This window comes from Paroedura picta, chromosome 2 (assembly GCF_049243985.1).
Source record: "Paroedura picta isolate Pp20150507F chromosome 2, Ppicta_v3.0, whole genome shotgun sequence".
Classification (NCBI taxonomy): Eukaryota; Metazoa; Chordata; class Lepidosauria; order Squamata; family Gekkonidae; genus Paroedura; species Paroedura picta.
In genome coordinates this window covers 71,852,250-71,878,408 of record NC_135370.1, presented here as the reverse complement: position 1 = coordinate 71,878,408, position 26,159 = coordinate 71,852,250, and the positions used below count along the sequence as shown (strand labels likewise).

Sequence of the window (26,159 nt, the reverse complement as noted above, 5' to 3'; positions counted from 1 at the left end):
CCAACCAAGTCTTTGATGTCTGGAGGTGAATCTGGATGGGTCTAAGTTAAGAGAAGTCTTTGTCAGCTGCCTGGCCCATTGTGGGGGTTCTCTACTGCTAACAAGTGACTGGCATATATCCAGCATCAGGTCCTATGGTCTCTCCATCTATTTGGGTATGGTAAAATGCTGCAAGTGACTTGTGTGAGAATACATATCTTTTGCGATTAAGGCCCATTAGGTGTCGAAAGGGGAGAGAGACGCTATGGAAAAATACCATGGTTTCAGGGGTGAAATAGGTTAGCCTCTTGGGAGGTGCAAAATTACTTTTTTCCTCAAAAGCATTTTATTGTGTGAAGCTTGACATCTTGTAAGGGCACCCCCCAATACCCTGTTTGTTCATACTGCTGGTCAAATATTGATACTGTTGGGAGAATGACTTAAATGCCACACTGAAATCAACTTGTTATAAGGCAGGATTTGCTCTACATTTACTCAGCCAGGGTGTGAGAGTTTTGGGACATAACTATTCCTAAAAACATTTGCATGAAAAGAGAACTCTGATTCTCCAGAGCAGAGCCCGCCTGCCCCTCCCAGTCCCTACAGTTACAAACCACTGTTTGTGACATAGCTTTGTTGCCATAGTGATGCTTTGGGTGGTCCCAAAGACGAAGTGGGTGGGGGGGGGGAGACCTAGGGGTGGACGACAAAATGAAGAAGAAAAAAAGCCCTGCAATTGGCAAAATTACCCTGGACTGTGAAATGGTCTCCCAGGGTGAGGGAGAGATGCTGGGGTAACAGGTTCCTAATCTGGGTGGCTGGTCCAGGGTTGGAAGAGACTAATTCAGTAGTAATAGCAGCAGCAGCTGGAATGATAGATTGTTTATTCCAAAATAATATGTAACTTTAATCCTGTTGATGTTTGTGGAGTCAGTTAAGAGGTATATCCTTAAGAACAGGCATTTAAATACAGTGGATTACCCCCCTCCCCACAAACAACAGTACATAGAAGACTCATACAGAGCTGCTTTGTCTAAGCATATTATAATCACTGTGACAATCTCTGATTTTTTGGTGCATAGTGACCGATTTTGTGAATGGCTCGGACATGTGTAGCGACATTCTGGAAAAAACTATCCTGGGGGAAAAAATTGAAATGTCATTGCTGAGTCAAGATCTGGACTGACCTGATTTGCAGTTTTGTGCAGGAGTCTTTTCTTTATATACTTCCAACTGTAGATGTATGTGAACACTTCCAGATTTAAGGCAGTAACCCTCAAGTGCATACTTAGGAATGGCCATGCCTTATGAACAAGACTTAAGCAGTTTAAGCCTTATTACGGGGATTATTGTTTGACCAAAATTAAAGGGGGGAAAAAAGCCCTAAGGCCACTGTTGTCGTTGTCGTCGTCATCATCATCATCATCATCATCATCATCATCATCATCATCATCAATGGAAATAATGTCATAGGGTTTTTGAATTCAGGCCTTAGGTGCTTTGCTTAGTATCTTCAGACGTGTATGGAGGGGAGCCAAACAATTGCATGCATGTTATTATTGCTCCCAGCCTACTTTTCTGCCCCATGACTACTTTTATGCTCTATGAGCAAACTGGGCTCCCACTTGTGTGGAAGAATCTACATGCAATTAGGTAGCCTCCCAAAAGTGTGTTTGTTTTTAGGACAATGCATGCTGCTTACTCATTGCTTGCTTGGCTTTCTTGGCTTCTTAACTCTTTAGTGATTTAAGACAACAATATGTGCATATGTCACTTCTCTGTTGCTGCACGGATATATTACTGTGGTCATTTCTGCTAAGGCTTGGCAGGTGGCTTGATTTATGATCTAGGTCAAGAACTGAGTAGCAGCCTTACTGGGTCAGAGAGTTCATTGAGCCAGCTATCTTTTCGATGTTCTTGGCCACTTCCAGATGCTTTAGGGGAAATGTTTTAACAGCATGGGATGTTAAGCAGGAACTCTACTTCCCCACTGATCACTTCCAGCTTGCAGCAATCTGATGTTTTGGGCTAAGATCACACTTTGTCGTTTCCGAAAACAACAACAGAAGGAGGTGAAAGAGAAGATGACCAGGAGGTGGGGAAAATTACTGTCTGTTGATGATCAGATTGTACAAGTACAAAAGTTAGTCACTTATAGCCCCCCTCCCCCATTTTGATTTAGGATCATTATATAAGGAGTATTTTCATAGAACTTTTTTGCAAGGCTGGGAAAGTATCAGATTTTGAGGTGTCAGTCTCACATTTTTTGAGAGAGAAAAAGGGTGCCAGATATGTGCAATAAATAGTGGATAAATAGTGGCTTAAAAACAAAGCAGGATTTTAAAAAATATATTAATTGTACTGTGCCTTAAAAAAAAAAAGAGTAGTCAGGTTTAAATAGGAATCACCACAAAATACATGCATGTTGAACTGAACCCATACCACCCTAGTTAATTCCCTGAGTTACTGGGATGTTGCGATTGTAATAAAGAGGAGAACAATGTAAGCTGGTATGAGTATCCATTGGATGGGTATAAATGGAGTAAATTAACGATGGCTGGTGTTTTTAAGTTAAAAGTTGAACAATGAAACAATGTCTGAGAGAAAAAATATTTATTGTCATGCATTATAAATACAATGTAACACTATGCATTCTATTTATTCCAATGCAAATTATGAATATTTTTGACTGCACCAGCTAGATAGCAGGGAGATGCATTTCCCTTCTCATAATACGGTTAGACCCAGATTATTGTGATACCTATTCATACAACTAACTTTTGCTTCTAGAAATTTCTGGGCATTGAGGATAGGATCTAAAAGCTGTATAGTTTTTGATAGCTGACCTTCATGATACACAGCAAATTACTTTTGAATTTCCTCTAAGTTTCACCCATAGTATGCCATGTGACGTGGGAAATGTGGTTTGAGACCCCCCCCCCCCCAGCCTAATGTGTATGCTGATGTCTGAGCTCATGGAATAATGTTTGTGATTCTTTGGCTCCTGGGCTCAGTCTTCAAGTGGTTTGCTTAGTGAATTTGATTGTGTGTACAGAGTGAGCCAAACAGAAATCCATTAGTTACACTGTTGTCTCTTTGACTCAAACTGATAGAATTCAGTAGGGTGAAAGCTGTGGACTACCTGACAGACAGCTTTGCAATATGCTTCAAGACAGCTTTTTTTCTCTTTCCCAAAAAAGCTCCTAAGTTGAAATTTATTTTATCAACAAGAAGAAGAAGAGTTAGTTCTTATATGCCACTTTTCTCTACCCGAAGGAGGCTCATTCACCTTCCATTTCCCCACAACAGACACCCTGTGAAATGGGTGAGGCTGAGAGAGCCCAGATATTACTGCTCGGTCAGAAAAGTTTTATCAGTGCTATGGCGAGCCCAAGGTCTCCCAGCTGGCTGCATGTGGGGGAGCAGGGAATTGAACCGGCTTGTCAGATTAGAAATCCACACTCCTAACCACTGCACCAAACTGGAAAGTTGTGCAGGAAATGTAGGAAGTTAGTCTGAAATGGCCAGTGAAACTTCTATTTGTTTTCTTGGTGGTTTTATCATGGCTAAATAATCTTGATTGTAACCAGTTCTTAAAATAGATAAACCAGTTTCAATTTTTTGTTGTTTGGGTATGAGGGTTTTTTCCCTGTTTTATGGCACTATTTTTTGATCCTGAAATGGGTAGTCCAGATTTTGACCTGCTGCTGCAGCTTCCAATCAACAAACACCACTTGAGGCCTTTTCAGCATTTGTTTTGCTGATGTTGCAGTCATAATGTTGGGGTTACTTTTAGAACATTCATTCATTCATTCATTCATTCATTCATTCATTCATTCATTCATTCATTCATTCATTCATTCATTCATTCATTCATTCATTCATTCATTCATTCAATTTGCAATAGCCTTGCAGGTCAGGGCGGTTTACAGAAAACAGATGAGCAATAAAGTACAAGATAGTTTGATAACTTTATCAGTAATCATAACATCAACAGTCATAGCAAACATATGTTCAGGTAGCATTATAACCGCAATCCCATAGAGTGAGCTTATCTGGCTAGGTGGAGGTTGGGGGGCCCAATTAGATGTTGTCATTGACCTTGACCAAATGCCTGGTGGAAGAGCTCTATTTTGCTGGCCCTATGGAATTGTGATAGCTCTGACAGGGCCCATATATCTTCTGGGAGCTTATTACACGAGGTGGGGGCTAGGATAATGACCTGGCCCTGGTGAGGCCAAACATGCTTCCTTAGGGCCAGGGATCACTAACTGGTTGGCATTGGCTGAGCATAGTGCTCTTCAAGAGGCACAGGCAGAGGGACGATCTCTCAGGTACGCTGGACCCAAACTGCGTATGACCTTAAAGGTAATTACCAAGACTTTAAGCCTGATTTGGGATTCAACTGGTAACTGTTGCAGCTGTCGCAATATGGACCGGTGTTCTCATCAGGACCCTGTCTGCTGCATTCTGGACCAGTTATAGTTTCTGGATCAGGGATATGGGTAGGCTTGCATACAGTGAGTTCCAGAAATCCAGTATAGAGATGACTGTCACATCTGTGACACAGCACTGTCACAACACTCTGGCTGTTCCAGGGCCAAGTAGGGCACTAGTAGTTTGGCTTGGAGCAGATGGGAAAATGCCAGCCATGCTACTTTTGTGACCTGTGCCTCCATAGAGAGGGAGGCGTCTAGGATCACACCCAGATTTCTGGCAGAGTGAACCACTGACAGCTGCACCCCATCCAGGTTGGGCAATTATGCTTCCTCGCTTGGACCCTTCCTGCCCAGCCATTGGACCTCCATTTTTGAAGGGCTGAGCTTTAGATGACTCTGCTTAAGCCATCCCATCACTGCTTCCAGACATCTGGCTAAAGATTCTTGGGGTGAATCCTGGCAGATATCCATCAGGAAGAAGAGCTGGGTATTATCTGTGTATTGATGGCACCCAAGCCCGAACCTCTGCACTAGTTGTGCAAGAGGGCAAATAAAGATGTTGAATAAGATTGGAGAGAGGACTGCTCCTTGTGGAACTCCACAAGTGAGTTCACAGCACCTTGATTGACTCTCTCCAATTGCTACTCTCTGTCCACTACCCCAAAGAAAAGAAATCAGCCTTTGGAGGGCTGTCCTCCAAATCCTGGCAATCGGTGAGGTGCCGAGCTAGGAGCTCATGGATGACTAGGTCAAACATTGCTGTGAGGTCAAGTAGTATGAGCAGCGCTGACCTGCCCCAGTCCATCTGTTAAGGCCATCAGTGATGCTTCCAGCCCATGGCCAGGTCAGAAACCTGACTGGGGCAGAGCTAGAACTGAAGCTTCTTCCAGGAATGCTGATATTTGGTCTGTGGCAGCCCTTTTTACCATTTCCCCCAGAAACGCTATATGCAAGATGGATCGGTAGTTAGCAAATTCCTGTGGATCCAGTGATGTGTTTTTCAGCAATGGATGCACCACTGCTTCTTTTAGCTGCTCCAGGAATTCTCCTGTTGAGAGGACAAATGTTCTGGGGATGATTTAGCAGATATTATACCAGATCTGATTTGCACATTCATACTTTACTGATGTCTTGGAGGGAGACTGGCTGTACTGGTAACAAACTGTGGTTCATTTGTGATGAGAATGAATCTTGGAAGCCTTCATGCTTGCATTTGCCCTTCCCTGCCTTTCTTCCTTGGACCATCACTGAGAATCTGAAGATTTTCTAATTTTAGACAAATCAGGTTTTTTTGTGACATCTGAACCATAGCAACATTCAATTTGTCCTATGTTCTATTTCCCACAAACCACGCCAAAGGGTGATTGATATTGATCAATCTTCGGACATCTCAAAAAGTCCAGAATTAGGGTATCTTCAATTTCCCAGCTGTGCACATGATGAACTCATGAGCCTGAAGATTTCTGAAACTTATTTTCATTGCAAACAAATCTCTATTTATGATGATTGAATATTAGCTGTATTTATATGGAAATGTCATTGATTATCATTTGTCATTACTGATTTGTTCATCATTTCCTTTGGGTGACAAAAACAAGGAAGGGTAGCTTTAATGGCTATGCATTCAGGTAACTGATTTGAGCAATATCGATTTTACTCCTAGCCAGGTTGCTGTCATGGCATCCCTGCTGCCCTTCAATCATAAAACATGGTTGTGGAAAATCACCTATAGCAGTAGCTTGGCTTGAATTGTCTATTTCAAAAATAAAATTAGATACATGCATTTTTGAATGTGGATTATTGGTATAAAATCAGGAGACAAGTCTAGAATGAGAAGCAGTTTAAAATCTTGTATATAATTGTATTGTAATGAATAAGCAGAATGAGAAGTAGTTTGGTTAAAGTGTGAATATGGCAACAGAGGACAGGACCCACAGTAATGACTTTAAACTACATGTAGAATGGTACAGGCTAGATAGATATCAGGGGCGGAAATTCACAGTAGTTCAGTGGTGGAATAGGCTGCCTCAGAACGTGGTAAACCCCCCCTCACTAGCAGTCTTTAGGCAGCAGCTAGACAGATACTTATCATGGACTCTTTAGTCCAGGCTTTCTCAACCAGGGTTTCATGAAACTCTTGGTTTTCTTAATGGCCCTGGAAGGCTTTCCTGAATGGGTGGGAGTTAATTATTTTTATATATTGTATTAAACGTTTATCAGATGATTTGACCTTACATGGTCATGCCAGCCCCCAAAATGGCCAATGATGGGCCTGAAGGGGGTGGGAATAGGAGGGGCCCCAGCTGGGCATGTACACAGTTATGCTTATCATATATATTCAGCATGATCATGCCACTTCTGGAATTTCTCAAAACCTGAAGAATGATTCAGGGGTTTCTCAACAGCTGTTTTAGGCTGATCCTGCATTGAGCGGGGGGGGGGGGTTGTGATTAGGTAGCCTATATGGCCCATTCCAACTCTATGGTTCTATGATTCTAAATGTATCATAACCAAAGTTGTTTTTATTATATAATGAAGGGGGTATTATATAATTATGTATTATATCATTACTATTTACTTTTTATATTTTTTTCTTTTATATTATCTGTTTGTCCTAAAAGAATAATTGTAACAAAATGTAGAAACTTTGTGAGTTGGGCAGGAAGCTATGGTTGCCTAAGAATAATTGTCTCCTGCCCATTTTGATCAGGAAAGATAGACAATCAGAAAAGTACTGGGATAAATGGATTATTCACTTTTGAAAGGACTGGTCAGTGCTGTGATTATTGGGAAATAAAATAAAAGCAGCAGCCATACTAGATCAGGGTACTAGGACATTCAGCTAGTACCTTTAACGGTGGTTGGGTCCTGGGTTCATCAGAATATTTTAACAGCCTTACTGGGGTGCCACCAGTGCAATTTTAATATTGGGAGACTCTTGTAGTGTAAGAGCATAACTCTGTTCTGGATTTTATAAATCAATCTAAATGAAACCTTCTTGCCAAAGATATTGCTGACTTTATGCAAAGAACAAGAAGCATCAAAAATTCTGTAGCTTCTCTAAAGCATTGAACTGTTCAGTGGAAACCACAGAGACATTGCTGACCTGGTCTGTTCTACGTATTCTTTCATTTGGCTCCTCTCTGACAATAAATAACCTAACAGAAGTCAGTTGGGGCTTTAGTGTGAGAATTTGTGGTCTGGATTAAAGTAGTCATCTGTCCCTTTTCTTTCAACAGGGTTTCTGACTCAGAGTAAGAAGAATTTGTAGATTTCATGATGTCCTGATTTCTTGTCTAACAAGGATCTTGTAGATGCTAGTCTCTGCTTGCTTCAAGAAGTTGTTGTCACCATTAGTTCTGGGAAGATTGATTTCACATATAAGACCTATTCTGCATCTTTGAAAGCTTTGGGACACTACATTGTCTATGTGTTTGGGTAGCCCTCTTGCCATTCAGTGGTGCCATGAACTTAATGAGAATAATCACTCTTAATTAGACAGCAGTTTAAAAGGCAGGCTCTTGATTAGCAGCCTCTGCAATAAAAATGTGTGTATGTGAGCGGTGAGAGAAACGTAGGAGAGTGTGCCTAGATGGGAGGACTGCTTGGGATGAAAGGAAGGGAGAGCTGAATGACTGCTTGGGAGGGCTGTTTGGTTATTTTCTGAGACAACAAAAAGCAGAGCTGGGCAACTAAGGCTGCTGTCCTACAAACACTTTCCTGGAAGTAGGTTCAGTTAAATAAGATGGAACTTATGTCTGAGCAAACCTGTTTAGGATTTCCCTACATTTGGGGCTATCACCTTTATGGGGCCTTTATAAAAAATTTGCATTCTTTGGGGCTGGCGTATTTTGAAATCCCAATTCTTCCTCTTGAAAGGGTTATTTTTTTCCTTATTTGACTTGCTTTTGTATATTTCATCCTTCCAAGATCAAGCCGTATTTCAGTGCAGAAGCATAGCCAGTTAACTAGTAAACTCTAGTCGTTCAAATGTCTCGAAGAACCTAGCCACCACCACAACACAACTCAGCCATGAAGTTTCAGTGGGTGACTGTGCAAGTTACCCTTTCAGCACACATGGGAATTATGGTGACACAATAGGATAATTCTTGCATATAGCATCTTGAATCTTTGTGGGTGGAATACAGATGTTACTAAACAATAACACACTCCTCAATAGTGAAGTGTAAGATGTCTGAGTATATGGAAATGGCATAGTTGTTGGGCTCAGTTATCAAGGGTTCATACAATTGATTGCTAGTTATCTTATTATTTATTTTCAAAATGTATGCCTCTCCTTTCTGCCCAATCAGTGTTACCAAGATGGCTAACGATTAAAACAAAACATATCATGAAACCGATCACAACCAAAATGGAAATATTTATATGAGATAGGAAAATTAAAACGTAAGGCAAGAGGAGAGGAATCATTGAAAGAATACCAGACTAAACAAAGATGGAGGAAGGCAATAATAGAGAGCAGCAGACAAATATCCTTGGAGAGCGAGTTCTGCTATTTTAACACCACAGCCAAAAAGGCCCCTTTACAGGATGACACCTTTCTAACTTCAGAAAGTGGGGCCTAAGAAAGTGACTGTAGTGGCCAGGTAGGTTCATATATAGGAGCAGGTGTCTTAAGGGAATCTGATCCCAATCCATATAGGGTATTAAAGCACCTTGGAGAAAGAAATTTGGAACCAATGCAGATGGACCAAGACTATCCCAGAAAGGCAGCAGGTGGTTAAGCCATTGAAGGTGATAAAAGAAATGCCTGGTCATCACAACTACTTGTTTGTAGACATGGGTCCTGTAGCACCCCCAAGTGACCTTTAAGTGCACAATAAATACATTTGCTTCCTCAGTAAAATTGACAGGAGGATGATAGTTTGATTGGTCATGGCTTTTTCATAAATTGTTTGCATTGACAGTTCTGTTTTGCTTTAGCAGCTGAAAGGGATGATTTCAGTTTACTTAACCAAGAATTTGCAAGAGAGTTCTACAGAAGTCCTATTGAAATGCATCATGGTACTGATCTTGTGGTACTCCATTGTGTTTCACTGAAGTTTGTGGCAGAGATCTTACCAGTGGTGTGTACCAGTGGTGAGCCAGAACTGCTATTCTTCTGACATCAGAGAATGAAGCAGAGTCTTCTGCTTCTTTGAATTCTTCTGACATCAGCAGTGCACCAGATATGCCGTCTAAGGCAGCAGCTAACATTGGCTCATTGATAGATTGCCTTTGTTTGTGAGAAAACATTTCTAGGAGTAATCTTTTATTTGTATGCTAATTAGCTGCTATTCACTAGTCTTACACTGCTTCAATCCAATTTTAGCTATAATCTCTCAGTTACTTATGCATCTTGACTAGTTATAGCCCTTCCTCGCAGCTTGAGGGAGACTGTTTCAAATGTATTTTATGAAATGTGCGTTCTAACCAAAGCTTACACTCAAAATTAAACTTTGTTGTTCTTAAAGTTGCCATTAGACTCAAACTTTTGTTCTATTGCTATATTGCTTCAGACCAATATGGCTCCTCACCTGACTCTGCTTTCACCAGGATATGTTATGCTTAGTGGTCAGAGGCTTTTGTTTTACCATATGCTGAGCTACATTGCTGGATCTAGCCAGCCTTCTGATTCAATCCTACATACTATAGCCCTGTCCCATGTGGCTTTTGTAAATGCAGGTCCCTTTCTCAGCATCAGCATAGCCTTTTTCTGATGCTGAGAAGAGACCTATTTGTCTTTCTTCCTCTGCAGATAAGTTTGGATCCAACCCAAGGTATCTTTTGGAATGCAGAGCAATTAATTTTAATCAGTCTACATCTTGGTGACAGGACTAGGAATATTAAGGGCATGAGGGGTACTGAGTGTGCTTTAAAGGTCTCAGTCTCAGAGTGAAATATCTCCTCTCTATGATATGCCTTAAGAGGAGAACTCCTTAATAGATGTATTTATGGGCATTGATCTATCTTCTTATGTTGATAGACAAATTATTCCCTTACTTTTAGGCATCTTATCTTTATTTCATGTTTCCGATCTAGGGAATGGCTAGTATGTTATCCATTACTTTGCTGGAGTTTGGTTTTGTCAGTTTGGTTTTGTCAGCTGTGGGGCAGCAAAAAACTCAAACAACAATTGTTTTGCCTCTGTGTGCATGGAGGTCATCCTCCTTTCCAATGGTTTCTTTCTTCGCTTACTATATTCTGTTTTTCTAGCCTGCCCTCAGATCCAGGCCTGTCTCCAGACTCCAACCTGTGTGAGGTCTACTGACTTGGAACAATATAGACATGGCTTATTTAAGGCAATAGCAATCTTTTTCCCCTCCCTCATTCCCACTTCTGTGATTGAATTTCCCCCGGAAAGCTCTTTGGCTCAGATACATTCTCCCCAGGGAGCTCAGAGGTCACAAGCCTGAGGGAATAATTGACAAGGTCAACAGGCTAAAGTGCCAGAGAAGATGCTTGGGATATTGAGAGAAAGAGGGGTGGGGGTCAAGGAGCCCCCACGGGCTCCTGTCACTTTCTCTGATGGGAAGTTTGGTGACTTTCCTGGCATGTGGCATGAAGATAGGGGGTGGAGGGGTTAGTTGGATGGAGCCTTTCATTCACTTCAGTTTACCAAACCATTGGAGTGTGTCGGTGCTATAGAGAAGGTGCTGGCTCTCCAAAAGAGCCCTTTAAAAACAACACTTTTCTGAAGGCTTTGCTTTTTAAAAATATCCAGTGCAAATTTATTAGTGTTTTTCCTGATATTTTGTCTCTTTTCTGTTTTCCTGTCTAGAAGCCTTTTAGACATGAAGTTTCAAAAATTCTAGATTGTTGCCCTAATCTGCCTGTAGTCTCTAGATCCCCTGGTCAGCTAATGTGACAGCAACAGCAGTTTAGCAATACCATCCCCAGATAACAAATCACGGGCATGAACTCTGACATCCTTAGCTGCACCTATCTGCATATTTGGCAAAAATGCAGTGATTGGTGATGTGTTTCTTCTGTTTCTTCTTATCTTGTGCTGTTTCTCACTTCTGACATGTCTACATTTCTTAACATATCATTTCACTTGGCTTTCTCTTCTTCTCTCCCTTTACCCTGCAGGGATTCTGAAGTATGGAAAAAAGATTATGAGAAAAATAGATTTTACAGGGGGCTTGGAATTGTCCCTATCCTGTGTCATTCCTTGGTAACAATGAGTGATACAGTATCCATGCCGCGATATCCTGCTGCGTAGTCCTGCCTCACATTGCGTTATTTGTTGGTAGAGGCAGAAAAATGCATATTGCAATAACGTCACATGCAGAAGAGAGAAAAAGAGGTATGGCACAGCAGTGACTCTATAAGAAACACAATGTCTGCTGCATCATTGCATGGGACCAGTGTAGGGCTAGTTAATATTTGTTTATTTTGTGATTTCTAAACTGGGGCTTGGGATAACTGTTGCCCAGATTTGGTAGAACACTCTTAATAATTCTCTTGCCACCACGTTTCTTCAGCAAACAGGACAAACTCAAGAGATTCTTGGCCTCTGGCCCATGAGGTCCTACAAGACTCCATCTTTTCTCTTATGCTTTTCAACATATACGTGAAACCTCTGGGTAAAGTCGCTTGGAGATTCAGCCTGGTTTATCACCAATGTGTGGATAATGCTTAGCTCTATCATGCATTTCTGGCTGATCCCAAGGAGACTATAGAAACCCTGAACTATTCCCTGATGGCACTTTTGTAATGGATGTGGACTAATAAATTGAAGCTTAATTCTATCAAAAGTACTACTGGTGAGTGGAATGTCTGACCTGATACTTACGGAATTACCCATTCTGGATAGAACTGCACTCATCCATAGTTTCAGGGTGTTCTTGGACCCAGGTTTGCTCCTAGATAGGCAGGTTGAAGCTGTGGCTGATGGCGCCTTTTATCAGTTTTGACTGGTTAGCTAACTGCAACCTTTCCTAGGCAGACAAGATCTCACCACAGTAATGCATATCCTTGTTGGATGTTGTTTAAGTTATTGCAATGCACTCTGTGTTAGGCTGCCCTTAAGAAGTGTTCAGAAAGTTCGGCTGGTGCAAAAAGCTGCAGCCAGGATGTTGACTGGAGTACATTGTAGGGACCTTATAGGTCCAGTCTTGGTCCATCAATACTGGCTCCCAGGCTATCTCCAAGGTGCTAGTCTTGACCTTTAAAGTCCTATCTGATTTGGGATTAGCATTCCATACTCCCTTATGAACCTCCATGACAACGGTGATCATATCCCAAGATATGCTTCAGGTGCCTCTGCTGTCTGGAATTAGGTGGACTGCAACCTGGGAGAGGGCTTTCTTAGTTGTGTCACCAAAATTTTGGAACTCTATTCCCAGAGAAATTCATCTGTCCCTGTCTGTTGCCATCATCTGCCAATGGGTAAAGATTTTGGGGTTTTTTGCACCTTTCATAAGATTAAGGTGGTAATCAGGATAGGCCCATCATTTCATCCCAAGGTGAACTCAATCTACTATAATTCCCAGGAACTCAACCTCCCATGCTGTGTCCTAATTCTAGGCACCCCAAGGAAGAATCTGACATTCTCTTGAGGTCAGAAGGACTCTCAAGGCATTCATCATTAGAATGGAGAGCATCTGGCAAACTGATAGTTTATTCATAGGTTTTTTGCCTCCTAGCATGGGCTCAAGGATGTCCAAGTCATCTATCAACTGATGTCTAGCATTACTAAAGCGCTGTTGTTGTTAGTTGCGAACTCGTGTCCGACCCACTGCGACCCCATGGATAATGATCCTCCAGGCCTTCCTGTCCTCTACCATTCCCCGGAGTCCATTTAACCGACTGCTTCAGTGACTCCATCCAGCCACTGGAAAAGGAAATGGCAAACCACTCCAGTATCTTTGCAATGAAAACTTTATGAAAACTCTTACTAAAGCGTATGAGTTTCAAAAGCAAAGGTACCCTAGGGTAGCGATCTCCAACCTGTGGGCTGCAGACCACATGTGGTCCATCAACTAATTGGAGGTGGGCCGTGAAGGACGCCTTCCCACCCCCCCCCCCGGCCCTTAACTTCATCCCCCCCCCTGGCCCTTTACCACACACTTCGGGTGTCATTGTCTCCCATCACTCCCAGATGGGACTATCTCGTTGCAGAGAAACAAGCTCAGGGTTCCCATTGATTTGTCATTGTCATGAATTAAAATTTCCATGAAAATAAAATGTTCCTTATGTTCATTGTTGTGGCATGTCTGTATCTTATTTTGAAGGGATGTTTAAACATTACCATAGCGATCAGAGAGCGTTAGGGCAGTGGTTGAGAGTAGAGGAGTAAATTACCCCCCCCATCGGGCCTCAGTAAAATTGTCAAGTGTTGAGTGGTCCGCGGTGATAAAAAGGTTGGGGACCACTGCCCTGGGGTATCACTGAACACTCAGTCAGGAGCCCTATGATGAATGTTGCATTCACAAGATACACCACAGTGTAAGGTGACAATGTGATCCTCAATATCAACATTCCTTATGCACTACAAATTAACCTATACAGTTCCTCAGATGCTGCCTTTGGTAGAAGGGGTCTACAGCATGTTGTGGAGCTTGATGATGATGACCCACCAGGGACTTAGGATACGGCTCTGGAAGGTCCCACCAACATGTCTTCCACCTCAGAGAGAGAATGACCACTGGTTACTTACTGAGAAGGGTTCTTTTCCTCGACAAGAAGAAATTTTGTCCCAACCATTTTGTCCCAATCATCATCTATACCAGTGGTCCCCAACTTGCGGGCTGCGGCCCGGCGCCGGGCCGCAAAGGCCATGGCGCCGGGCCGCGGCTCCCTCTCCCCGCCCCCCCTGCAGTAAAAAACTTCCCAGGCCGCAAGCTTGCGGCCCGGGAAGCTTCTTAATGCGGGAGGGCGGGGAGAGGGAATCAGGGCCGGGCCGCGGCCCGTGCGGGTGTGGCCCGTGCGGGCGTGGCCCGACGCGCGGGCATGGTCTGATGCCCTGCCGGTCCCCAGCCTCAGAAAGGTTGGGGACCACTGATCTATACAGTTTACTGTATCATACTATGCTGTGCTGTAGTATAATGTACTATGTTTCAGATAGGGATGGGCGATTTGGTTTGGCTAAGCCAAAAAGTATCTGAATCAATGCTGCTTTGGGAACTCTTTGGACCTTTCTGAGCCAAATTGCCCATCCCTGCACCTTAAACAGGCAGAGTCAACGGTGGCTGAATCACAATTCAGTGATTCAACCACAATTTGACCCATTTAGAGAAAGGGGGAAGAGAGTGTGCCAAGTAGCTGATGTGTCATGATCAGCCGTTTGGTGTGCTCTTTGAATGCCTTTCCCTGCTTTCTCAGGCAGCAGAGATGCTCTCTCATGTCCGGGGAGGCGGTGGGGGAAGTGAGAGAGGCATGTGTAGAGGAAAAAAAATGGACTGCTTTGGATTCAGCCAAATCTGAACCAGTGAAGGGCAGTTTTGGGGGGTTCAGTCTGAATCAATTTCGGCTGCATCTGAAACCGTTCAAATTCCTCCCCATGCACATGCCTAGTTTTGGATTCTTCCTCTTCCTTTTCAAACCCTTAATAGTTAATCTTTACCTGTTGCAAGCTGGTTGTTGCATATTTGTTAGCTACTAGTGTATTACAGTTATATGTCAGGTTATAGCTTTTGGAGTACCCAAACTGACAGAAGGGTGACTTCCACAAGGAAACAGGAAAAGGAAGAAAGGTACCTGCCTCTTGAGTGAATGGTGGGAATCGCCACCCCCCCCCCCCAAGATGCCATCCTGTTCTTAGTGGAGAAGAATCCTTCTCAGTGAGTAACCAATGTTCATTCTCATGAAGGAACTTGACAACCATCAAACTGCTATTGAGTCAACTTGCAGCTACAGTGTAATGTCTATCTTCACTGGCACAAATTATGTGATTTCCATGAGTGTATCCAGGTTTGTTCCTTCCTCCCCTTCTTTTTAAACAGATGTTCTTTAGAGATACAGCCACATGACCAGGTGCTCTGTAGTTTTTATATTGGTTTGCCTTTTTTTACATTTCAGACACCATAAACTAACCAGTTCTGTAAAATGGCTTTGAGCCTCAGATTTTGGATGTAGATATATTGTCAAAACTCCTTCCATAATAAAATATGGCTTAAATCTCATCTGTGTTTTAATCAAATGACTACATGACGCCTGGACAATTTTTTGTTGTTGGTGGTCGAAAATTTGCAAGAAAATTATAATAAATTATGAATTTGAATGTAAATTAGCAAATTCGTACTGTTCTAATTGAGAAGGAGGTATATGTGGGAAAGGTAAGATGCTCCATTTAGAAGAGATTTTCTCATAGGATCCTTTATTGAGTGGATTATGCAGGTCATAGCTTTTTAGTTGATGGTGCTGAGTTGTTACTAAGGTTTGCCTTTAGGGTTTCCAGGGAATTGTATTTTTCTTTTCCTCATGTTCAGTGTACTGAAATGGTACTGTCTGCAGGTGCCTGTGGTTGGGTGAAGAATTTTGTAGCACAATGATTCCAAGCATGCCAATGGTCCCCCTACCCCTCCATATCCCATGAAAATTTTCTAAATGGGTGTGTTTCCTATATCCTACTTTCTGAGATAACCAATGCGTATGGCATTGGTGTGTGTGTCATGCAGGCCCCTTACTTGTTTGCTCTCCTCATCCCCCCCTCCAAATCTAGCCTACAAGGAATTTGCTATCATTAGTTATAACTATTTATTTACTCTGATGTAATGTGGTTATTGGGACCAACTTTAGAAGAGCAAAGGAAACTGGCTGGAAACAAAACTGGCTAATCCCCTTCTGTCCCTTGTTGTCTATTCAGGCAGTGGATGGGATGAGAGTGGAGCGGGGAATGAGGCTTTGCTTTTCCTATGAATAGATTTGCTTTGACCCAAAGCAAAGCTAGATGGGAAGGACAGGCATATAAACACTGTTCCCCTCCCCATTCTTCTTGATATCCTGATTAGGAAGCAACTCACATTTGACTGCCCTGCAAGGCTCATGCTACTGTGATCCGCATGTGTACTTCCTCACTCAGTAAGTGCACTAAATGTACTGGGAGAAAGAAGGCATGTCTGGGAATGAAGCAGATTTTTAAAGGCCACATTTCCAGCAGTAGGGAAATTAAAGATAATTTCACAGGTAGAATACACAGAAAATATTCAGGTGATCTTCCAGGATCCAGATGGTGTGTCTTCCCTGGTGTCAAATCCATGTTAACAGTGCAATTCCAAGTATAGGTGTTGTTGTTGTTAGGTGCAAAGTCGTATCTGACCCATCGCGACCCCATGGACAATGATCCTCCAGGCCTTCCTGTCCTCTGCCATTCCTTGAAGTCCATTTAAGTTTGTACCAACTGCTTCAGCCACCTCATTCTCTGTCGTCTCCTTCTTCTTTTGCCCTCGATGGTTCCCAGCATTAGGCATTTCTCCAGGGAGTCCTTCCTTCTCATGAGGTGGCCAAAGTATTTGAGTTTAGTATAGGTAAACCCTTCTCAATTCACCAATGCCAGTGAATTTTAAAAGGGTGCAATTCAGTTTAGGATTGTACTATAATTACTGGACAAATATGATATGCTGTGGGAACAAGATGATGAAAATGGGGCTGTCTGGGTTGTGATTGCATTGTCATGTAATGTAGGATTGGCTGGCCTCTGTCAGGGATGGGTGGCCATGTTCAGGTTGGGAATCTCCTAGAGATGACACAGGACTCAGGCCAAGATGCATTTTCTCCCTAGTGCTCTTTTGGTTTTCAGATATTTGCATTGGAATCTCCTTTCAGATAGGATTCTGAATCCAGTGCCATTCTTGATGGCCGAATTCTGCCTATGTCACTTTAGCTTTAAACCCATTCATGGTGTCCCCTTAGTATGGCCTCTGACTCTGGAGAAAACCCTGGGAATCCGGTTTGTGTGTGTGTGACTCTGGATGATGCAAACAGCATTTCATGGGTCTCCACCCTTTTCTTGTAAGGGAAAAATAGCAGGCTTATGGGCAATCAGAGGATAACTGCTAGGTTCCCAGTCTGACTGGGCTTCTAGGCTGTCTGGTTGCAATCCTGTTGTTTAGACTGAGGCAGTGTGAAGGCTAGGTTTTGGGATAGAACAGCTGGGAGTGGCTGACCTGGAGTAAAACAGAACAATATTGGCAGGCCAAGAAAAAAGAGGCCCTGTAGGCATTTGTCTTCTCCCTTGACTTAGGAAGGAAAGGGGATTGGCTTCTGTCCTATTTGGGAGTCACTCAGGCCCATTATGCACGGCCGCCGAAACAGTGATTTTGGGTCACATGGAAAACACGGAGGGGGAAGATGCGAAGCACACCGGTTATGCACGGGAGGGGGCGTGCCGGCGGCAAAACCCAGAGTAACCGATTATGCACGTGGCGATCCCGGCGCCACTTCTGGTTGCTCCTGGGTCACTCGGAAGCTGCGCTTTCTTCTGCGTTTCGCTGACGCGGCTTTTTCAGTGGCATGCACCGAAGCTGCGGCCGGTTGCAGCTGGCTCCGTGCATTATTGGTGATTTTAGTTGCCACCATTCCACCCCGAATGTACGTTATTCCCCCTGTGCATAATGGGTCTCAGAGAGACCTTGTGGGTAGGAAATTGTGGGTAGGAAGAAAACCCTCATCTTATATTCTGTTTCTTGGTTTTGTGGGCACCACCACTCTAGATATCCGCTCCACAGCATCGCTGTACGATGGTGGTATTCGTTTGTTATATTATATAACTGCATGTTATTCCAGAAACTATTAGTGCTCTTGTTTCTCTTTAAAAGTTCTTTGTATTGTGTTTTTACCCTCCATAGCTGAGTTAGTGATGATTCATCTTTAAATTTTCTAACAGTTCTGATACAATTCAACAGCTTTAAAAATTTTACATTCTCCCTTTAACTTTACTTGCTGTCACTGGACTTTCTTGTTTTCCATTACTGTATACAGAGCCAGCTCATTGGAGTAACTTTCTGTTACAGGAATTCAGCATTGATGAAATGCTGGGCCTAGATCTCATTATGCCACAGTTCTGCATTTTGGCAGAGTATTGGAGACCTCCTGGCCCATTTCAATTAGAAGCAGGATAAAGGTTGTGCAAGAAAAGAAGAAGGGATAGATTGATTTACTTCCCTGTATTCACAGGCTGACAGCATCTGCTTTAGAATGTCCACCTTTCTCTCTTATCTGACTCTTTGTGTGTGTGAGAGACAGCTGCTTGCTTTCAAATATTTGGAGTCTGAGATAGCCAAGAAAATATGTTTGTGCGTGATTTTAGGTCATGAAGTATTAGAAGGATGACAGCAGCATAAACTACCCCATGACCAACATTATGTTTCTTCTGGTTGCATTCTTCTGTACAGCCTGAAAGAACAAAACTCAATATAAGTAGATTTTTAAAAAATGGAAGCTAATTTTATGCTGTTTTCAGGCCACGTGCATATGTTATTTCAAAGCCAAAAGCTCTCAAAATATATCCAACAGGCTTTCTTGGGAACTCTTGGACAATTGACAAGGGAGATGCAAATTCCTCTTTCGGACCACTGCCACTATTTGCCTTGGTCTGGCCAAAAGGCAGATTTGCACATTTCTCCCCTAGTCCTTTCCAGTGCAAATGAGAAAGTTGTATGTGTTCCTTGCTCTTTGTGTCGAGTCTGGCCCTGGAAGGAAGTGGAGAATCTCTTGTGTTACCTCACTTTCTTTGGCATGCCACTTCTTTCTTTAAAACCTTGGCTCTCTGAAAAACATGTTATGAGTGTGTGTGTCTGTGTGTGTGCAGGGGAGGATAAGTAATATCTGTTACCTAATATACGATTGAGGAGGGGAGGGGGACACTGTCAGGTAAGTTATTTACACTTGAATTCCGTAGTTTTACTGACAGCATTTAGGAGCTTTCCCTAGCTTGCTTCCAGTCCAGGCATTATTCTGCGTGAATGTGTATAGATATAGATGGATATGCGTTTGTTTAGTACTGCATATATCAATTAATATTTTTATGGGTATCTCTTCAGTGCTGAGGCACTAAAACACTAAAAGGTTTTTAGAGTTTAGAGTTTTAAAGAGGGAAATGCAGATAAAAAGGGCCATGGCACGCCCCTCCCCAGCATGTTTTCCTCTGCAAGCAAAAACAAAACAAAACCCACCACGTTTGTCTGAAGCAGCTGCACCGTTTCCTCTCAAGACCTCATGGAGTGCCTGAGTGCTGCTTGACAAAGATGGTAATCTAATTAGGCCTTGAGTCACCATGGAATGAGAGATTTAGCTTTTATACTGACAACTTTATCTTTTTTGGAGGGGGGAAGTGCAAAATTAACCTCCCCTCCGCCTTCATATATCCTCAGTCTTTTTGCCCACTGCCGGCTGCCTTCTTGTAACCCCGTGAGGCTCATGTGACCTGGCTCTTGGATGGCCTCCACAGAAGGAGGGGACTGGGAAAGGGGGATGTGTCTGCTGCTACAGCCCTGTTGGAGCCAGGATGAACTGAGAAGGGTTGAAGGTCAAGGCCTGGGAGCTTTCTTGCCAGCCTGGCTTTCAAACTGCTGGGTGTTGTCAGGGCATGAAAGGGGGGGGCGGGCTGATGAGGCGAAGACTAGCCTGATTGCTTAAGCCCCAATCTCTCCACAGGGTCCATCAAATGTAAAAGACCCCCAAGCCTTTTTTTAATGGGGGAGGGGGAGATGGTTTCTGTGTCAGAGATAAAAATAGGGACTTGCATCGTAAAATATCCTGATTTGCAAAATTAAAAAAAGAGAGAGTAGAACTGTAGTCTTCCTCATCCTTGATGTATGGGGCCAGACTGAGTGAGCTTGACTGTCTGCCAACAGATAATGCAGCAGCATAATCTTATCCCAAATGTTTGGAAGAAAAAAGGAAAGAAAGCCCAGGCCTTCCTTTGCCCTCTTTTTCTGTCATTTCCCAGCAGTTTGCTTCACCAAACTTTGAAAAATAAGGCATGCTGGAGGTGTGAGCTCTGAAATGAGGGACATTCCTTAATGCTGTTTGTAGAGTTATGGTATTTTATGACACGTGATTGGGAAGCACTGTGAGAGATTCTGGATACTGGGACATGCTTTGCTCATTGTCCTTCATGATTACTATGGAATAGCAAGAGAAGAGGGAAGGAAAGGGCCCTGTGGTTTCTGCATGTCAGACTGCAGCTCTTGGGGGCTGATCTTGGCAGGTGCATCTGCTTCCTCTCTTTTTCCTTGACTGGGATCTCTAGAACAGTTGTCTCTGGGAACCCCCAGCATCATGTTTATCTTCTCACAGGTTTAAAATAGCAGCCCTTCAAAATAAGACATGTCCTTAAAGTGAGACATCTGTCATGCTAAACTCCCAAGCTACACATTGCAGCGGGCAAAAAGGTGCTTCTGTAAATGGCAACGTGGCTTACTCACTTATGTCATGGTTTGCCTGAGTTATGAGCTCCGACTGGCAGCAGCTCTTAGAAGAGGTCTTTTATATCACCTGTCTTTTCATAAAAGAACAACAAGAACAACTTTGAGATGCCAGGGATTGAATCTAGGAACTTCTGCATGCAAAGCAGATGCTCTTCCATTAAGTCCCAGCCCTAGTTTATCATTATAATGTGACATCATTACATTGGAATACTGCAAGTGAGCAACAAACTCCACCAATCTCAATAAACATTCACTGTGTGCTCTGCCAACCCTTCCAATTCCTGGGACATCAGGATGCGCAGACTATTAGGCCTGTAACCCCAGCTGGTTCAAGAAAGCTCCTTGGATTACGGTTGCCAATACTGATTTGGGAATTCCTGGAGATTTGAGGATGTGATGCCTGGGGAGGGAGATCAGCAAAGGATGACTCTGAAGCTGCCATTTGCTTAAAGGGAACTGATATCTGTAGTCTGGAGAACAGCTGTAATTCCAGGAGAACCCCAGGCTATAGCTGACAACCTTATTTTGGTCCTTTACCTGCCTGGCTGTTACTCATTGAAGATACACAGTTTGGAAGAAAAAAGAAAAAAAGGTGTACATTTTGCTACGAGGAATTAGAAAAGTAATGGGACATCTCATGCATCCTGCCTTTTGCCTGGTCACCCTTTGCTACCTGTAGACCACAAGCTGCTTTCTCCCTGTGGAGACTCAAGCCTCCTAATGCCTTGCAAAATAAAATTCATTCCTGGCCTCTTTGGGTCCTTTAATCCTGTTTTCCCCAACCCTCGGGCTGCGTCCCAGTATTGGGCCTTGAGGCCCTTGGTACTGGGCCACAGCAAGGGGGGGGAGGTGTGGGTGCAAATGTGCAGGAGCAGCAGCTGCACAACTGCACGTTTGCACCCTGCCTCCCCCCCTTTGCGTTTGCACCTGTGCCTCCCGCCAGCGCCCACACCTCCCTCTCCTCCCCCCCCCCGGTCCCGGCCCAAAAAAGGCTGGGGACCACTGCTTTAATCTGTTGGTCTGCTTTGTTATGAACCTGGGAATGCTACTCGCAATGGAGAAGGGCTGCAGATCAGGGAAAGGACCCAAGAGGAAAAACTGTGGCTGCTTTGTATGGCTGCTTCCTTGGTGAGTTTTAGAGCACTCTGCTTCTTGCAACATGGCAAACCTAAACAAAGTCCTATACAGTGGCTGTTCTCTGCAGTGATGAGTGGATGAGTCACTGATATACTTAAGAAATGTATCTGCAGAAGTAGTGATAATAATATAGAGAATCAGCATTGTCTGTTGGAAATGAGTGTGAAAGAGAGAATAGGAGGATGGTTTCTGGCACATGGAATTTATTCTCCTTTGGGGGGACCATTCACACCACCTCATGCTCAAATCGTACTACGGTCATCTTTTCCCTGTCCTCAGTCTGCTCTGTCCCAATGCTGCTTGCCATCATCTTTTTGGGAAGAGCTTAGCCTTAGTGCTAGTGGGATAGAAAATAAGAAGAGGAAGAAGAGTTGGTTCTTATATGCCGCTTTTCTCTACCCGAAGGAGGCTCAAAGCGGCTTACAGTCGCCTTCCCATTCCTCTCCCTACAACAGACACCCTGTGGGGTGGGTGAGGCTGAGAGAGCCCTGATATCACTGCTTGGTCAGAACAGTTTTATCAGTGCCGTGGCAAGCCCAAGGTCACCCAGCTGGCTGCATGTGGGGAAGTGCAGAACCGAACCCGGCATGCCCGATTAGAAGTCCACACTCCTAACCACTACACCAAACTGGTAAGATGGTCAACTCCAGGTTAGAATAATAGAGTCATAGAGTTGGACGGAGCCACACAGGTCATCTAGTCCAACCCCCTGCTCAATGAAGGATCAGCCTAAGGCAGCCTTTCTCAACTTTTTTTACCATTGATAAACCCCTGAAACATTCTTCAGGCTTCAAGAAACCCAGAAGTGGCATGATCATGCAGAATATGGTTGGGAAGCATAGCTGTGTACATGGCCACCTGGGACCCCTCCCCTTCCCACCCCCTCCAGGCCCATCACTGGCCATTTTGGGAGGGGGGGCAGGTCTACATGACCACATATAGTCATATCACCCAATAAATGTTTAACAAATTTTAAAAAATGAATTAACTCCCACCCATTCAGGAAACCCTTCCAGGGTTGTTAAGAAACTCCAGGGTTTCATGAAATCCTGGTTGAGAAAGCCTGGTCTAAAGCCTCCTTGATAAGTATCTGTCTAGCTGCTGTATGAAGACTGCCAGGGAGAGGGAGATCACCACCTTCTTAGGCAGCCGATTCTACTGCTGAACTATACTGTGAATATCCCCCCCCATGGGAATTGTAGTCTATGGACATCTGGAGGGCTGCAGTTTGACTACCCCTGATCTAGCGGGTATTATTCTACATGTAGTTTAAACCCAGTACTGCAGGTCCTATCTTCTGCTGCCAACAGAGCACCTCCCTGTCCTCCTCTGTGGCAACTTTCAAAGGTTGGGAAATTCCTGGATATTTGAAGGTGGAGCCTGGGGAGGGCTGTGTATAATGACAGAATCCACTCTCCAAATCACCTGGGGAAACTGATCTCTGTAGTCAGGAAGATGCACATTTCCCAAGGTCCTGCCTGTATTGGTGCCATTTTCTATCTGTCATTCCTCAAGGCTGCCATCTACCCTGCTGTAACACTAAAGCAACATGTTGACATTAAAAAAAAACCCTAATTGCATTAGCGTTATCACTGTATAACACTAATAACTGCAAAACACTGGACTTTTGCCATGTGGATGCAATCAAGGAGTCTGTCTGTCTGTCTGTCTGTCTCTGTGTTCTAGCCTTTTTATAGAGGGAAAAAGTGGTTTTTCTCAGGAATTCAGACATAGAATTTATCAGCTTGACAATACTTCATTCTTCATGTCTAAATTAAATAAACAGTTCCTTTTCTCCCAAGCTTCTCTTGAAGTAGGAGAGAGTGGAAACTGTTAGAGGAAGCAGAGGGGAGAGGTCATCTTAGTTTGATCAAGAGCCATGTCCAAATAACTTTTTTAGAAGGGAGATTTGGTTTGAGGCTGGGCCTGAGGTGAAAAATGGCATAGGACCTGCCCCACCCCCCTATTATTCAAGCATGAATGGACATGGAGGAAGCGAGTATATAGCATTACTTTATCTTTTAGCATAATTTAAGAATGAAGGCCTCTTGTGGCGCAGAGTGGTAAGGCAGCAGACATGCAGTCTGAAAGCTCTGCCCATGAGGCTGGGAGTTCAATCCCAACAGCCAGCTCAAGGTTGACTCAGCCTTCCATCCTTCCGAAGTCAGTAAAATGAGTATCCAGCTTGCTGGGAGGTAAACGGTAATGACTGGGGAAGGCACTGGCAAACCACCCCGTATTGAGTCTGCCATGAAATCGCTGGAGGGCGTCACTCCAAGGGTCAGACATGACCTGGTGCTTGCACAGCGGATACCTTTAAGAATGAAGAACCCAGTTTAACCCCCTTCTCTTTTGATCACATTTTTGAGGTGATTTATTCCTTGCTTCTAAGAAAAGGACATCAGAATGGTGTGACAATTCTCATCCAGATTACTCCTTGGGAGAGAACTCTACGTTAAGAAGTCTGGAATCCATGCCATGGTTTATGGGACAATGTGATATGTTATTTTTGGGGAGTCTACAAAAAATTGACCCAGGGCTGTATGGAGAACGAATTGGCTGTCTGAGTCAAAGCAGATGACCTACTTCTAAGTCATTTGCAAAGAACAATTTGTAATAAATAGTAAGGATAGGGATTTCTAAGGTAGCATTTTAGTACCTTTTCCCTCGTCTCTGGGAACCTAGGTGGTGTCCAAGTAAGCATGGTCAAAGGCAAAGTATCTTTAGATCTGTCATGATACACAGTAGAAACAAAAATATTTTGTTGCCAAACTTGCTTTATCAAGAGGAAAATAGGAAAGGACATTGGGAGGAGACAGCTGGCATCCTTATTCTACTACCTCAGGTGTTCCCAATTCCCTTGAGGATGGGTGGCAGATATAACTGGGGATTGATTTTCTTTGCATCCAATCCCAGTGGGATACCACGGCATGATGGTTCCTCTACTTGGGATAATCTTGGAGGCTGAGAGAAGGCAAACACTCAATCTGTATTTTGGGGATGGAAGGAATCACCATGTCTGGTTATGATTCTTTGATGTGTGAGAAGTTCCTTGATGCCTAGTTGTCCTATTTGGTGTGGGATGGGAAAGAGGGCAAATCATGAGGGGTAGCATTTGGAGAGAGCATTTGAAAGAACTGACTGCAGCTGGACAGGGGAGGGGAGATGGGGAGTTAACTCCAATGAATTGCCATCTTTTAATGTATTGGGTCGAACAAACCGGTCAGTCCTAGAGATCAGCCCTGACTGCTCCTTAGAAGGCCAGATCCTGAACATGAAACTCAAATACTTTGGCCACCTCATGAGAAGGAAGGACTCCCTGGAGAAGAGCCTAATGCTGGGAGCGATCGAGTGCAAAAGAAGAAGGGGACGACAGAGAATGAGGTGGCTGGATGGAGTCACTGAAGCAGTAGGTGCAAACTTAAATGGACTCCGGGGAATGGTAGAGGACAGGAAGGCCTGGAGGATCATTGTCCATGGGGTCGCTATGGGTCGGACACGACTTCGCACATAACAACAATGTATTGGGTCATGAGAAAGGTGGGATTAGAGGAGTCACAAATTGGGATCAAGATTGCAGGGAGAAATATCAACAACCTCAGATATGCAGATGATACCACTCTAATGGCAGAAAGTGAAGAGGAACTAAAAAGCATGTTGATGCGGGTGAAGGAGGAGAGTGCAAAAGTTGGCTTGAAACTCAACATAGAATCATAGAATCATAGAATCATAGAATCATAGAGTTGGAAGGGGCCACACAGGCCATCTAGTCCAACCCCCTGCTCAACGCAGGATTAGCCCTAAGCATCCTAAAGCATCCAAGAAAAGTGTGTATCCAACCTTTGCTTGAAGATTTCCAGTGAGGGGGCGCTCACCACCTCCTTAGGCAGCCTATTCCACTGCTGAACTACTCTGACTGAGAAAAACTTTTTCCTGATATCTAGCCTATATCGTTGTACTTGAAGTTTAAACCCATTACTCCGTGTCCTTTCCTCTGCAGCCAGCAGAAACAGCATCCTGCCCTCCTCCAAGTGACAACCTTTCAAATACTTAAAGAGGGCTATCATGTCCCCTCTCAACCTCCTTTTCTCCAGGCTGAACATTCCCAAGTCCCTCAACCTATCTTCATAGGGCTTGGTCCCTTGGCCCCAGATCATCTTCGTCGCTCTCCTCTGTACCCTTTCCATTTTATCTACGTCCTTCTTGAAGTGAGGCCTCCAGAACTGCA

General features: G+C 43.6%; 1 protein-coding gene across 12 annotated transcripts in view; it reads left to right on the top strand.

Moving 5' to 3' along the window:
• The window catches only part of TNS1 (tensin 1), a 388,444-nt gene that overhangs the window by 80,770 nt on the left and 281,515 nt on the right, over positions 1-26,159 (top strand). The gene's annotated exons all lie outside the window — the stretch shown is intronic.